The following is a 16353-nucleotide window of genomic DNA, read 5'->3' on the forward strand; positions in this document are numbered from 1 at the left end:
CCTCCCAACAAGGTCTTCCTCTGCTGCATATGCAGCTGGAGTCATAGGTCCATTCCTCCGTTCTCTTGGGATGGTGGTTTAGTCCCTGGGAGCTCTGGGGGCATCTGGTCGGTTGATATTGTTGTTCTTCCTATAGGGTTGCAAACACCTTCAGTTACTTCAATTCTTTCTCCATTGGAGACCCTGTTCTCAGTCCAATTGTTAGCTGTGAGCATCCACCTTTGTATTTGTCAGGCTCTGGCAGAGCCTCTCAGGTGACAGCTATATCTGGCTCCTGTCAGTGTCCCCTTCTTGGCATCCACAATAATGTCTGGATTTGCTGACTGTATATGGGATGGATTCCCAGGAGGGGCAGTATCTGGATGGCCTTTCCTTCAGTCTGTGCTTCACATTTTGTCTTTGTTTTTTTCCTCCTGTGAGTATTTTGTTCCCCCTTCTATGAGGAACTGAAGCACCCACAGTTTTTTTTTTTTTTTTTTTTTTTAGCTTCATGTGGTCTGTAATTGTATTTTGGGTATTTCGAGCTTTGGGGCTGATATCTACTTATCAGTGAGTGTATACTATGTGCATTTTTTTTGTGATTGGGTTATCCCACTCAGGATGATATTTTCTAATTCCATCCATTAGTCTAAGACTTTCACAAAGTCATTGTTTTTAATAGCAGACTAGTAAGTACTCTATTGTGTAAATATACCATATTTTCCGTATCAATTCCTCCATTGAAGGACATCTGGGGCCTTTCCAGATTCTGGCTATAATGATTAAGGCTGCTATGAACATAGTGGAATAGTGGAGCATGCGTTTTTGTTATATGTTGGAGCATCTTTTGAGTATATGCCCAGAAGTAGTATAGCTGGGTCCTCAGTACTACATCCAATTTTCTGAGGAAGTGCCAGACTGATTTCCGAGTGGTTGTACCAGCTTGTAAATTCACCAACAGTGGAAAAGTGTTTCTCATTGTCCACACCCTCACCAGCATCTGCTGTCACCTGAGTTTCTGATCTTATCTATTCTGACTGGTGTGAGGTAGAATCTCAGACTTGTTGTGATTTGCATTTCCCTGATGACTAAGGATGTTGAACGTTTCCTTAATTGCTTCTCAGGCATCTATATTTCTCAGTTGAGAATTATTTGTTTAGCTCTGTACCCCATTTTTATAGGATTATTTGATTCTCTGGAATCTAACTTTTTGAGTTCTATGTATATATTGGATATTAGCCCCCTATTTGATGTGTAGGATTGTTAAAGGTCTTTCCCTGATCTGTTGGTTGCTGTTTTGTCCTATTGACAGTGTCCTTTGCCTAACGGAAGCTTTGCAATTTTGTGATGTACCATTCAATTCCTGTTGATCTTAGAGCATAAGCCACTGGAGTTCTGTTCAGAAAATTTTCGCCTGTGCCCAGGTATTTGAGAATCTTCCCCACTTCCGCTTCTAGAGTGTATCTGGTTTTATTTAGAGGTCCTTGATCCACTTGAACTTGAGCTTTGTACAAGGTGATGAGAATGAATTAATTTGCATTCTTATACATGCTGACTGCCTGTTTATAAAGCAATATTTTTGAAAATGCTGGCTTTTTTCCACTGGATAGTTTTAGCTCCTTTGTCAAAGATTAAGTGACCATAGGTGTGTGGGCTCATTTCTGGGTCTTCAATTCTATTCTATTGATCTACCTACCTGTCTCTATACCAATACCATGCAGTTTTTATCATGATTCCTCTGTTGTATAACTTAAAGTCAGGGATGGTGATTCCCCCAGGAGTTCTTTTATTGTTGAGCATAGTTTTCACTGTCCTGTTTTTGTTTTGTTTTGTTTCTTTGTTTTATTGGCAAGAGTTGGAATATTCTCGCTCCAGGAGTGCTTTTTGTGCGGTTTTGATATTTGTATTGTAGATATTTCAGTTTTGTAGATTTCACAATGCCTTTGTAAGAAAGCATATAGTAGAACTAGAGCCAAGATATATGTTGTTATACTCTCATACTAGTCCTTATAGATCCAGAATGCATTAACTACCCCATAATTCATATTAACTACAGCAGTGTTTTAAATATATATGCACAATATTTTTGGGTTTTGGGACTTCTACTTCCAGGAAATAGAAGTTGGCTGCCCTCCTCTTCAGTTTACATAGCACTTACTAATTTCTTTATAACAGAGTGACTGTGGCAGTGACAACCTACTAAGATTCTAATTTTAACAAAATGGCAGACACACCCTTTATCAAGAAATCATGTCAACAGAAACGGCAATCAAGATAATGGCTACCTATTAATAGCCTCATATATTATAATCTGTGTATACATATCTCTCCTACATGTTTATTTTATTTTTTCATGTGCATGTTATATTATTCATATCTGTGTTACACATATGTAATTGTACAAGTGTCTACAAGCATGTATGTGCATAGAGCCATAAGTTGATGTTGTCTTCTTCTATGCCTTTACACCTTATAGGCTTGAGACAGGATCTCTTATTGAAGAGAATCTCACACTTTGTGTTAGGGCAACTGTCTGCCAAGCTCCGAGGAGCTCGGTTTTACAATGCTGGCATTATTATATGGTTCCACCTGACTTTTACATAAATGTGATGAATTTGAACACAGGCTTTTATACTTACACAAACTGTTTTCATCCATTCATCCATATTTCTATCTCCTCTCTTTAAAGACAAACTTTAAAACACATCCAACTTTCCATGTCTTAAAATCTTTTCTTATTTTTATTTTGTGTATAAGGTTGTTTTGCATGTATGTCTATGAATTTCTTACATGCCTAGTGCCAGCAAAGGTCAAAAGAAGGCACTGGACCACCTTCATCTGGAATTATAGAGGCTGTCTTTTTTTTCTTTTCTTTTATTTCTTTTCTTTTTTCTTTTTTTTCTTTTCTTTTCTTTTCTTTTTTTTTTTTTTCGGAGCTGGGGACCGAACCCAGGGCCTTGTGCTTGCTAGGCAAGCGCTCTACCACTGAGCTAAATCCCCAACCCCAAGAGACTGTCATGGGTGTCATGAGATTTGAACCTGGTTTCTCTAGAAGAACAGCCAGTATTTTTTTTCTTTATTAACTTGAGTATTTCTTATTTAGATTTCGATTGTTATTCCCTTTCCCGGTTTCCGGGCCAACATCCCCCTCCCCTTCTATGTAAGTGTTCTCCTCCTCACCCTCCCCCCATTACTGCCCTCCCCCCAACAATCACATTCACTGGGGGTTCAGTCTTAGCAGGACCAAGGGCTTCTCCTTCCACTGGTGCTCTTACTAGGCTATTCATTGCTACCTATGAGGTTGGAGCCCAGGGTCAGTCCATGTATAGTCTTTGGGTAATAACAGCCAGTATTCTTAACTGATCAAATATTTTTCTAGATTTGATAAATTAAGATTTGCAACAATTTTATTGAATGTGTTCTGTGAAAAAAATAACAATGAGAAAGTATGCCTTACATTTTAAGCAGAGGAAATATATGTACCATTCACGTGTAGATTCCTATGTCATCTAATTATATAGTGTTCAGGTTGCTTCCATGGGCACTGCTTCCAAGGGACCTCTAATATACCATTGTTGCATGAGATTAAAATCATTGACAAGGTGAATGTATTATCTGTGAAAGAGGTATACCAACAGCCATTGGGAATCATTTTCTTTTTTTTTCTTTTTTTTCTTTTTAGATTGATTTGGAGAGGCAATACAATGGTGTACTGTCAGTCATTAACAATTTCAAAACTTCTTCTATCCTTTCTGAGTCAAGTTGCTTCCCTATTTTAATCATCTGCATATACTAAGTAGAACATGTGGAAATTCTTGTTGGTTTGATTTCATCAGTATGTCAAAGGACTATTGTTGGTGGAGTGTGTGCATATCAGAATATATACTAAAGACAGTTGAACTTGCTTGGTGCAACATCTTTTCTGTTACAAACAAAACATATGTAAGTGCAAACCTCAACATATAAAGTCTACAAATTTTATGCTTCTGAAGAGAAGATAAATGTTCTTGTATTTATATTTAAAACTGTCAATGATAAATGATTAAATTTATGAAAATAGTTATTTTTAATGGGACTGAATAACAAATAATCACTATGACAAGCTGAGAAATTGTTGACATAAAGGAAATACATACAATTTAGGAAATTTAGTATTTTCTCTGATGCTTGAAACAGGAGATTGTACAACTTCATCATGCACTGGTCCTACAATGTTATATAGCCAACATTGTCTGTAACTAAGATATTACATGAGCACTGCTTCAGCATTTCTTTCAAAGTAATTAATTCCAATATAATCATCAATAAGTACCAAAAATATCCAAATTTAAGGCTATTTTCAGGATACCTAAGGAAATACTCCACATTTTTAAGGTCATGCAAGACACGTGATTACCTAAAGATTATCATAAAATGAAGATTATGCTCTAAAGGATAATCATTCAATTAGACATCAAATGCTTAGATCTCTTCTGTTTACATCCATGTAATGCACGATCTATTAGGATGAACAAAACTTGCCCAAAGTAAGGGAATAAGTCAGTAATTCAGATACCTTGAAATCCAACTTCCCAACAAAGGACTCTCTCCTAAATACCAGGCTAAGATACATACATTTTGCTCTTATGAATAATCTCATTCCATCAGAAACACTGGCAGAAAATCAAAAGAAAGAATGAATACTTTCCACTATCCTTCACAAAGTGTGTATACTGTTTTTACTTTGGGAGATTTAAGACCTATGTCATGGTTCACTCTCTGTGGTTCAAAGAACAGCACTATCCACATCTCCTGGAAATCTATTTGAAATATAAAGTATTGGGTCCTATCCCAGATGAACTAAATTAATAACTCCAGAGTTCTGAGCTCAGGACTCTGAGTAAATGAAACTTCTTGGTAATTATGCTATTTACTAGAGATGAGAAAGACTACAGCATAGCAGATTTGAAGACAGAGAGAAAAAGAGAGAAAGGGAGAGATGTAACCAATGGCAACAATCCTGCTAGCCTTCTAGGCTGCTTCACTTGTATTGTTTGTTCCATTAGGCACCTGTTTTCCTTTTCCTTAATAGACTCACTACCATTAGCATCTGAATCGGGAGGAACAGGTGAGAGGAACATTTCCAGCTGGAGCAGTGTCAGCCTTTTGGCTTGGGCTACTTTTGATCTAGTCTTTTATGGTGAGGATTGCCATATGTATTATCAGTATAAAAAGGTTAATTCAGAAAATAGGAAGGATTTCTTTCATGGCTATCAGTGGTTTAGTACATTCTCACATATCTTTTTATTGCATTTAAGTTTTTACCCTAAAAAGTTGTATGCTCAATGTTTTCAAATCAATTATTTTCCTGTGATAAATCTAGTTTTGTATCTCCTCTCTCTCTAATCCTTTTGTTCCTGCCCCTTGGAATGTTGATGATGTCATGATGATGTCATGATTGACCAATGGAATACTAGCAAATGTGATGTGAAGTTTTAAATTATTTCTGTATTTAATCTATTTATATGTAGGGGGAAAGCATAAAAATAATTACCATTAACGTGATGGCTTAAGTAACACATTTCTTATAGCACTTCCAGTTGGAAAGTTCAAGATCAAGGTATTGAAAAAAGCAGTATCTTGCAAGGTATTCTTCTTTGCAGGTAGATGGACATCTCTCATTAAATCCATGTGTCACAGAATGAGGGGGAAGGAAGCAAAAGAGAAGAAGATTAAAATGAATGATCAGGAAGAGAGGAGGATGGAACAAGATATAAGAGGGGTGAAGAGTGATGGAGAAGAAACAAAAATAAAAAAGAGAAGAAAAGAAAAGAAGAGAGGAGAGATCCCAGTACTTCTTCTCATGGAAGCACTCCTATCATTGGGAAAATTTTTACCTCTTATGTTTCCAAATACTAGTACATTATGGATAAAGTTTCAGCACATGAATTGTAGTGTGACATGGAATTCTTGCCATCCATACTACATACTATAATCTTAACTGATGTCCTATAGCTGGTTATAAGAATGTCTTGCAATAGGTAGACCAGGAGATGTATAGACAATCTGGATCATGCATAAACTCAACCTATAGCCTATATACATGCCCAGATCATCCATGTACATCCAAACACCACAAATTCACATGGTTATGAACAAGGGAAACTAAATGTGTTTTGCATACCATGAAGACTTTGGTGTATTAAAATACACTATGTTTAATTTAGTATCAACTGCAGCTAGTCTTTCCAAGATACACTAAGCATAAAGCTGCAAGGGCCTCCATAAATATATTTAGAACATATTCATAATTATAAACAGAGGTATTTTTTGCTACTTAGAATATAGAGCGTGAAAGGATCATTTCTCCCACAATTGACACTAAAAGAAATTATCATATCATCTAACACATTTTAAAGACATTAAAAACATTGATACATATAAGCCTTGTAAACCAAACTGTGGAAAGAATTGAACCCTTTCTATATAAGCAGAGAACAGTGTCCTCTTAGAAGCTTCTCAAATATTGATTCACAAGAGATTAGGATCTAAGAGTACAGGAAACATCAGAAAAAAGTATCCTTGCCATGTGACCTGGCATGATGAACTTCACTGATTTTATAAGATAAACACCAGCAGCATAGATGATAGTCTCATCCTTAATTGCATAGAGGACTTTGAATTTTCATTAAAATACCAAACATACTGTAATTGATTTTAGTTATATTTTACCCCCACTCCCTCTTTCTTAACCACCTCTAGGCTTCTGCAACTTCTTCAAAACCTATTCTACTACCTTTTTCATGATTTCCTTTTGTGTGGCCCACCAACCTTATTAGATTTTCCTGAACTAACTTGAATGGCAGCTTATTATTGGAACAAGAGAATCTTGTCAGTGGATACACTACTAAGGAAAATGGCAGGAGTCTCATAGTCCCTCTTCCATATGTGCTAAAATGCTAACAAGATCTGTCTTGTGCACATTTTTTACAGCCCACCGTAGATGTTGTAAGTTCATAAATGCAATGGCTATAGCATATCCAGAAGGCATCTTCTATAAGACTTTTGTTGACTGCCCTGTCAAATTGAGAGTGATTTGGAGACAAAATGGAGCAAGAACAAGCTTTCTTTGTGCATATTCTATAAAACTCAAAGTCCTGCTAAAGAGAAAGCCAGTAAAATATGCAGGGCATGTCTTGACCTTCGTTATTTGAAATCACAGGTGAACTAACATCAAATAAAGCTGTAATTTAGATGGGACCTGACTCAATTCATGATTAAACTTAATTGAAGCCATTATCGTATTTTGTTAAATGACTGAGTTAGTAAAAGATTTGGCTCTTGGGTAAAATGACACTTATTTGAGTCTCTAAATTTGTCTAAATTATGATATGTTGAAAGTAATAAAGCATCAGGCTGTTCAAAGATGGAGAAAACTGTTATGCATAAACAGGAAGCAAAAAATAGTTAGAAACAAAAACCCACAATAAGATATTGGAAGGAGTACATAATATAATTTGGAAGTTATTATAAGTAGGAAAATAATTTGGAAGAAAGAAAAAGGTTTAAAAGGTACAGAAATTTAATGAGAAAAAAAGAGTCTCTAAAACGCGTTTAAATACATAGACTTAACCTTAAAGTATAACATCTCATACTAAGAATTAATTGAATGGCCGTTAACAGCAGAGAACACACAATTGAATAAAGGAACAGTGAGTACGTATTATGCAACTTGAAGTACACAGAAAGAAAAGAATGAAAAAGATACAGATAGAACAAGATTGATGATGAAAGAGCAGATTTGAAAGGCAGAAATAGGACATAAGAAACAGTAGAAGACTAAACCACTACCCAAAGACTATACGTGGACTGACCCTGGGCTCCAACCTCATAGGTAGCAATTAATAGCCTAGTAAGAGTGGAAGGGGAAGCTCTTGGTCCTGCCAAGACTGAACCAGTGAACGTGATTGCTCGGGGGAGGGCGGTAATGGGGGGAGGATTGGGAGGGGAACATTCACATAGAAGGGGAGGGGGGGGGCTAGGGGGATGTAGGTCTGGAAACCGAGAAAGGGAATAACAATCGAAATGTAAATAAGAAATACCCACCTTAATAAAGATGAAAAAAGAAAAAAAAAAAAGAAACAGTAGAAGAGATACTGACCATGAATTTTCCAAAACTGGTTGAAGAGAACAAACCATAGTTTCAAAAATATCTTTGTAACTTTGCCAGACTGACAATTATTCTACTCAGTGTCTAGGAACCACGGTTCTACATCTCCCGGTTTTCACTCACATCTTCTCCTTTCACTCTTCTCCTTCTGTTTACATTTTTGCCTGTCATTCTGACTTCAGTGACTCTGACTCTCAGAAATTTTCCCTATTCAGAAGAAATACAGAAAAAAATAATATTAGTAATAAAACCCTCCCTATGCCTCCATTACTATCTTACTTCAGTTAATCAGACTTCACATAAACTCAAGAATGGAAGTGATAAATACCCAATATTTTAAGTGAAAATATTTTGAATACAACCTAGAGATATATATTTAAAAATGGCCAATGTTTCTGATTCATTGAATTACTTTCAATTAGCTCAGTGAAACAACAATAAGGAAAATCGAAGAGATTTGTTAATAGGAAACAGAAAGAGGAAGGAAGCATTGGATTAGGGATAACAAGGTATGATAAGGAGCTCTTCGCACTTTGGCTGGAAGTACCCTCTGGCTACTAAATCATCACTCAATGCTAGACAAATATTGTGGACAAGCCTCTAATACGTTACATGTACAATCCTCGAAGAAGTATTTCTACATTGTGCTGCCATTGCTCTGACAAAACTAACTGCCTCTATAGCCTGCTCGTGCAGTAAGCCTGTGGCCTAGTCTGCTGTGGGTTTTCTTTGGAATGTCTCCAAAGGCTTACTTTTTAATGGCCTGGTCTTCATTGTGGTGTTAATATGAAGCAATGGATTTTGAGAAGTAGTGTCTTGTAGACACTCACTTAAGCCGTAAAGAACATATCGAATGATGTGGGGACCCTGACCACTTCCTTGTCCAATTGTGTTTCCTGGTCATGAATGAATAGTTTGCTCAGCCTCACCATGTCTCAAAGTAATAGTGCCAAGCTCTAAACTATGATTCAAAATAAATATTTTCAATATACACTTATTATCATGGGTATTTTATTATAGTCACAGAATGATAACTCGGGTCTCCAAATGATCAAGAAATTTATATCCCACAGCTTTCTCCTATTACTGTATTTCCTACCATCCTGAACTATATTCTACATATTAATAATTATGGTCCTTCCTATCCTGCCTTATAATTCATTTACCCACCTCCCTGAATACTAATACTAACCTCAAAAGCTTTTTTGAATATATACTTCTTAAGATTTAGTTCAAATCAAAATAACATTAACCAAATGACAATAATGTGCAACCACGGTGCTATTTGAGGAAAATAGATACAACAGATAAAGTAATTCTGCATGAAATAAAAAAACAAGAAGCAAAAAAGGTAGCAGCCTGAGGTTTTTTGTTCTAAAGGATTCTGAGGCCTTTCCCAAGCATTACAGGATACGAAGATGTGACTGATTAGTAGCATCTGCCTGAAGCAAGGAATGAAAGAGAGGCAGCCAGCACTGTAAATACCTGCTGTTCTAGCTGGAGGAAATATACATGTATATGAAGGGAGTTCTTGTCCCAAAGAATCTCTCAATCTAATGGGAAAGACAGACAGATGCATAAACCACTAAGCCACGAGATCACAAGTGAAATATTAACAAGATTCTATGATAATATTTTGGATATAATAATGTGGATTGATATAAGCCTTGCAAGGCTAACCAAGTTTGATCTAGGGTATAAATAGGAATAAATCATCTGTGAGTCCATGGGAGTGTTAGACCACAAGGTGGTTTTGGATTTGTCTTCTGTCACCACTTCTTTTTAACTTTTCTTGCAAACAAAACATTTTATTTTGGACAAATTTTATTTTGCACTGGTATTATTAGATCTGAAGATGCTTCTATTAAGCCTTGTCTCCAAAACCTCCCACCCCCAATTCCTTTAGAATTATATTTCACCTCCCCCATACTGTGATTTTTATGTTTTTACTTTCAACTCATCATCTTTTACATCAAGGAACTGGGATATTTGTCCAAGATACATGGACACGAGAGGATTGTCACTGGATTACAGTTAATGGACTGCCACTAATCTGTGTCAATTGCCTTCTGTGAAATAAGATTTCTTCCCCCAACTATACAGAATACCTTTGAAATGAAGGAATATTTATAAATTTGTTACTTATTTTGCACCAGACACTGTCTGATGAGATACAGGTGTTGAATTCAAAAGAAATTAAATACCCTATTATGAATTTGGCATCCAGACAGTAACTTATCAGGAAAAAGAGGAGGTGTCTGTTCTAATACTGCCTGTGCTTTGGTTTGTGTTAAAGGAGAATCTCATTACTTCTGAGTCATCATGTTATCATATGTCGGGTGAGAGGGGTGGAGAAGATGATCGCTCTGTAATACTTGGACATCATTTTTTTCTATGTCTGTAAAAGGTAATTCTATCCAAGCATATGCTTATGATGGGACAAGAGATTAGAAACAGGCATTGAGAAGATGCTTCAAGCTACCTTCTTTATGCCAAGTGGGGATTCTGTTATTCCTCTTAGAAATATTGGAAATCTAGAAGTGTTTCCTTTTTCTTTATGAATGGACACAGGATCTACAAAGTATGTCCCAGTCTTATCATTTACCTAGCAGAAGGCAGAAAATAGAAGAAATGGAATAAGTCAAGGCCAGATCATTTCAGAAGTCATTTGATGTGTAAATCATGGAAAATAAGTTTGTGATTGAGCATAGAGCAAAAGACATTTCCATGCTGGAGGTTTGGATTTTGACCTTACTCTTTCCTCCCAGTGAAAAATCATTGTAATGCATGTTGAAAAGATCTAGGGAAAGAATGAACAGATGGGCAGAGGCAGAGGAAGATAAGTATCTCTCTGTAACAGTAAGTTTTAAATAGTCTCCCAAAATTCAGAGATCTAGCCAGTTACTGACTAAGAACTTGGCACATTGGGGCTGAATTCAGGAGTCACTTTCATTTTGAAAGTAAGTAATAAGAAAACAGCAATAATAACAATCTAAAAGTACTCTGGATTAGAGGAGGATAATCACTAGTCATTTCTGAATAATTACAAATGTATGTGGAATTCAGAGAAGATAGGTCAAATAAACTGAATGGGGTTGGATTTGAAATTTTCCTGAGAAATGGTTAGTGGTGATATTCCCAAATTCATAAATAAGCTTATGAGAGAAGAAGATAACAGGACATGACTACACATGTATATTTCAATTAAGAGACAAGTATCAAAATGCAGCACCTCAGGATAGTAAAAACAAGCAAAAGATGCAAAAAGTGCACTACGTGGCTATTTTGGGGATGAGAAAGATAATTCGGAATTGATTGATTAGCAGAATATACTGGAGCATGTATGAATGAATAAAATAGAGGATGACACTGAAAGGCTTACAAATCAGACTGTAATATGTAGTTTTCATTTAAAGCCTCATCCATAGTCATTGAGTGCAATAGAGAAGAGGGGAAAACATCAAGGAAACATGATTTTTATTCCTCATTGAGGAGGAAGTAACACTGGGGGATGAATAGTAGATTAGTACTGAAATTTAGTTAGACTATTTTAAACTGATAGCACACACAGGTAGATGCTCAAAATATCTGGGAAGCAAAAGGCCAAATGACTACTGAAGTTGTGATTAAATGCCAACCTGGCAGACGATTCAAATACATAAATATTGTGACTTTATAAAAAGTTGAGTGAGTAAATAAATTGTAAGCAAACTCCAGATACAAATGTACCTTACACACACACACACACACACACATACACACACATACACACACACACCCTCTATCTATCTATCTATCTATCTATCTATCTATCTATCTATCTATCTATCTACCTATCACCTATCCATCCATCTCTCTATATCTATCTCTATATCTATCTATCTATCTATCTATCTATCTATCTATCTATCTATCTATCTATCTATCTATATCTATAGATATAGATATATAGACATAGATATAGATATAGATATAGAGAGTGTGTTAATGTGTGCATTATATATGTATATTATATATGTATACTGTAGGAAAAATTGACATAAAGTTCTCTTTTAGAACCCTATTTAACTTTGACTCTGACGTCATCAGAAAGGGTTGAGAGCTGATTCCTCAGTGTAAGTTTTGTTCATTTTGATGTCAGGAATCTAACAAAACATTTTAAAATTTGCTTGTGATGATTCTCATATATGTAATTCAACAGACTTCATCACTAACATTTTACCAGGAATGACACCAAATCTGAGTTATATGAATAGAGGATCTGAAAAAGGGTTGAGCTTTTTTTTTTTACTATAATCATTTCATTCCTTTACATTTCCAATGATATCCCCATTCCTGTTTACCCCTCCACCAACCCCCATACCATTCCCTTTCCTTCTCCCCTTTACTTCTACAGGGGTGCTCTTCCAGCCAATCATGGAGACCCACCCCACCCTTCTAGCATCTCCCTATGCTAGGGTATCAAGCCTTCCTCTCTTTGATTTCAGGTAAGGTCATCCTCTGCTACACATGTATCTGGAGTCCTGGCTCATTCCATGTAAATTTTTGGTTGGTGGTTTAGTCTCTGGGAACTCTAGGTGGCCCAGTTAGTTAAAGTTGTTCTTGTAGGTTTGCAATTCCCTTCAGCTCCTTCAGGTTTTTCTTAACTCTTCCTTTGGGGTTCCTGGGATCAGTCCAATGGTTGACTGTAAGTATCTGCATCTGGATTGGTCAGGTGCTGGTAGAGTCTCTCAGAGAACAGTCATATCAGGCTCCTGTCAGCTAGTGCTTCCTGGAATCAGCAAAAGTGTGGGGGTTTGGTATCCGCAGATGGGATGGATCCCTAGGTGGGGCAGTCTCTGGATAGCCTTTCCAATATTCTCTTTTTCCACCTGACTTTCTTTTGGACAGGAACATTTCTCAGTTAAATATTTTGAGATTCATGGGTGGCCCTGTCACTCTATTTGGAGCCTACCTTTGTACAGATTCTATTTGCCCTTTCTTGTGTATTTCAGCTGGAGTCATTGCCATTGGCTCTTGGGAGCCTCTTGCTTGCCTAGAGTCTTGGATTTTCTAGGGGCTACCACATAGGACTGAAGGAAAGGCATGAAGGCATGGTGCCTTAGTTTACTTTCTATTGCTTTGATAAAGAATATGGCCAAAATAACTTGGGGAGGAAAGAATTTATTTCAGTCCACAACTTACATTATAAGATGAATTCAATGCAGAAACCTGGAGGCGGAAACTAAGGCAATGGCTATGATGAAATGCTATGTCCTGGCTTTCCGGACAAAATTTTTTTCAACTTGCTTTTTTATATAATCAAGGACTACCTGCTCAGAAGTAGAACCACTCACAGTGAACTGAGCCATCTCACAACAACTATTAATCAAGAAAATGTCCTAAGGACTTCCCTACATGCCACACTAATGGAGATAATTCCTCAACTGAGATTCTCTCTTCCAAAATAACCCTAGGGTAAAGTTGAAAGAATAATTAAAGGAAACTGGAAAAGGTTTGGGTATATATTACAAATGTCATTCTTCCATACATATTTAATAAATTTTATATGTTTTATAATACACTGGTTGGTATTATATAACAAATCATGTAGAATTTGAGTTAGAGACAAGCATAAATATGTGAACACATGAATAGAAATATAGTACATTTATTTAATGGAGTATCATCTATGATAACATGTATGGAGGGGTACTGAGTTAGCTTGGAGGATGGGCACCACTGTAGGCAAGTAGGGAAAAGATTTGTGCATGTAGTAGAAGGCAGTTACTGGGTGTGTCCTAACCTAGTTCTAATGCCAATCTGTGATATGAGATCAATGTGGTCAGGCAATGTATGGCATAATCTGTAACTGGAGAAATGGATGCTAATAAATTCAGGTAGGATATTATGGGCTACATGGAGGAATTTGACAGTGGGTGATAGGGAAACCACTGTGAACTTTGCTATTTGTGTGCCATTGATGGGTTTCATGAAAGAGCAAAGTGAAGTGTGTGATGTGTCTTTACCATATGTAAACACAAAGAATTATGAAAGTTTACAAGTGGATAATCACAGCCTTTTAAGTTCTGTAGATATGAACTTGTTACCTTGTTAGCAAGAGTGGGTGGTTAGAGGAAAAGAAGTTTTTATTTAGAATCTTTTATATATCAGGTGTCTGTGACAAAAGTTTAGCAATTCTTTTCTCATTTAATCTCTTTAGGATTTCTATGGATTTGAGATACATCTGAATTATAATAGGTAAAAATATTTATCTATTCTTCTAGCTATGCATCCATCCATGAGGTTATGCATCCATCTCTACCACAATTCATCCGTTAGCATATTTATTTACCCACAAAATATTTTATGAACATCTACAATCAAGGTACCCTGTAAGACACTAGGGTTTTGTTAGTGAGCAAGCTGTGATCTGTGCCCTGAAAGAATTCATGATTTAGCAAAAACTTCAAATTATTAAGCACAGATTACAGTTCAGTGGAGAAAGTTCTGTGATGTGTGCAAGCCTGTAGTGTTTGGAAAAGCAAGGAGAAAACCCAGAGTTACAAGATGTTAAGGGAGAAATCTTATCCAAGTTTTCTCCAGAGTTTTCTTCTGAGTACATATAACTTTGAAACCTATATGGTTTTCATTTTAACATATTATACGAATAATTATGTTGAATTTTTAGTAAAGTCTATGAAAGCAGGTGACCCATCGTGATTGATTCTGACTGAACTTTGCATGGGAAACATGGCAAATAATTTCAACCAGTGCTGCTAGATATTAGCCTCACCTACAGCACAGCCCAGACTGGAGACAAACTGATGTGGAAGCATTATGCTCTTGGGCCTTTGTAAGCCCTGCCCAAGACACGGCTGCATTTAATGAGCTCTGCTGTGGCAGAGGGGCACTTGGCACTTCACTTGATAGAAATGGCCCCTCAGGCCACACTAAAAATGAAGTGCACAGGCTGCCAGCACTTTGGAACATGAGAAAAAGAAATCTGGATCGAGTGAGGAAGAGCTATTAATTACAATCTCAGCTCAGGCTTAAGACTGGTGAGAAGTGCTTCTCCCCAAAATCCCTTCTCTCAGAGAAGGAAAGAATGCTATCACCTTATGTTCCATCTCAGGAACCAAAAGGAATGTATGAGGCACACACACACACACACACACACACACACACACACACACACACACACACACATATTACATATGTTCAGGTGCTAATAGACAACTATGCCATGTAGTATTTTCTTTCAGTGTCTTATTTTCCATTTCTTCCTACAATGCCTTTCTTTATTGTATCAATATACAGAGTCTCTTCCACTTCATCCTCCTCTTGTTTTCTCCAGACTCTTTGCTGACTTTTAACAAGTCTAGGCAAAAGGGCAAGTTACTTATAAAAGATACTATTTTGCATTGACATATTTTTTCTCCGACTGTGATCCCAGGAAAGGAGCCAGTATTCCTGACTTGCCCTTTGAGGGAAATTATTATATATCATTCATGCTGGTAAATTACAACAAGAAGGAAAGTACTATAGTTTTTGCTGCTGTTGTTCTTTGTTTTTAATTAAGAGAGGTGAAAAGAGTTTCACAAGACTACAGGAGGATGTGGTCCCCTGCATACAATTCAGCTGAGGCTAGGTGGTAGACCTTGCCCTGGTGACCAAAGAATCTTTGATCATGGGACCAAGAATGACCTTCCCATCTCTCTTCAGGTTTTACAAAAAAAATTATGCAAGGGATCCTTAAGCTGTGTGAAAATTTTATGTCACACAAAGGAATACCAGGTGTTTCCTTTAGCAGCATGTATATTAAAATTGGAACAATACAGAGAAGATTTGCATGACCCCTGTACAAAAATGACATGGAAATTCATGAAGCATTTCATATTTGAAAGTGACACAAAGCAAGCCTACTGGTAACACCAAACTAAATGGAGAAAAACATGAAGCCATCCCATGAAAATCTAGGACAAGACAATGCTAACCCCTCCCTTCCTAGCTATTCAGTATGGTGCTTAGTGTTCAAGCTAGAGTAATAACACAAGAAAAGGACATGAAGAAAGTAGAATTTTGAAAGGTAGGAGTCAAGATATCACTATTTGAGGGTAATATGATAGTATAAATGAGGGAGCTCCAAAACTCTGCCAGAAAACTCCTATAACTGGCAAACAACTTCAACAAAGTGACTGAATACCAAATTAATTCAAAGCAACCACTAGCCCTCCTTTATACAA

At 36.7% G+C, this 16353-nt stretch overlaps 1 non-coding gene across 1 annotated transcript; it reads left to right on the forward strand.

The window, feature by feature from the left end:
• The first annotated feature begins 15904 nt into the window (after nt 1–15904).
• LOC120103201 (U6 spliceosomal RNA) lies at nt 15905–16011 on the forward strand. Its single transcript, XR_005505295.1, has one exon. It is a non-coding gene; the product is annotated as a U6 spliceosomal RNA (small nuclear RNA).
• The last annotated feature ends 342 nt before the right edge of the window (nt 16012–16353 follow it).

The sequence above is a fragment of the Rattus norvegicus genome, chromosome 5 (genome assembly GCF_036323735.1).
Source record: "Rattus norvegicus strain BN/NHsdMcwi chromosome 5, GRCr8, whole genome shotgun sequence".
Classification (NCBI taxonomy): domain Eukaryota; kingdom Metazoa; phylum Chordata; class Mammalia; order Rodentia; family Muridae; genus Rattus; species Rattus norvegicus.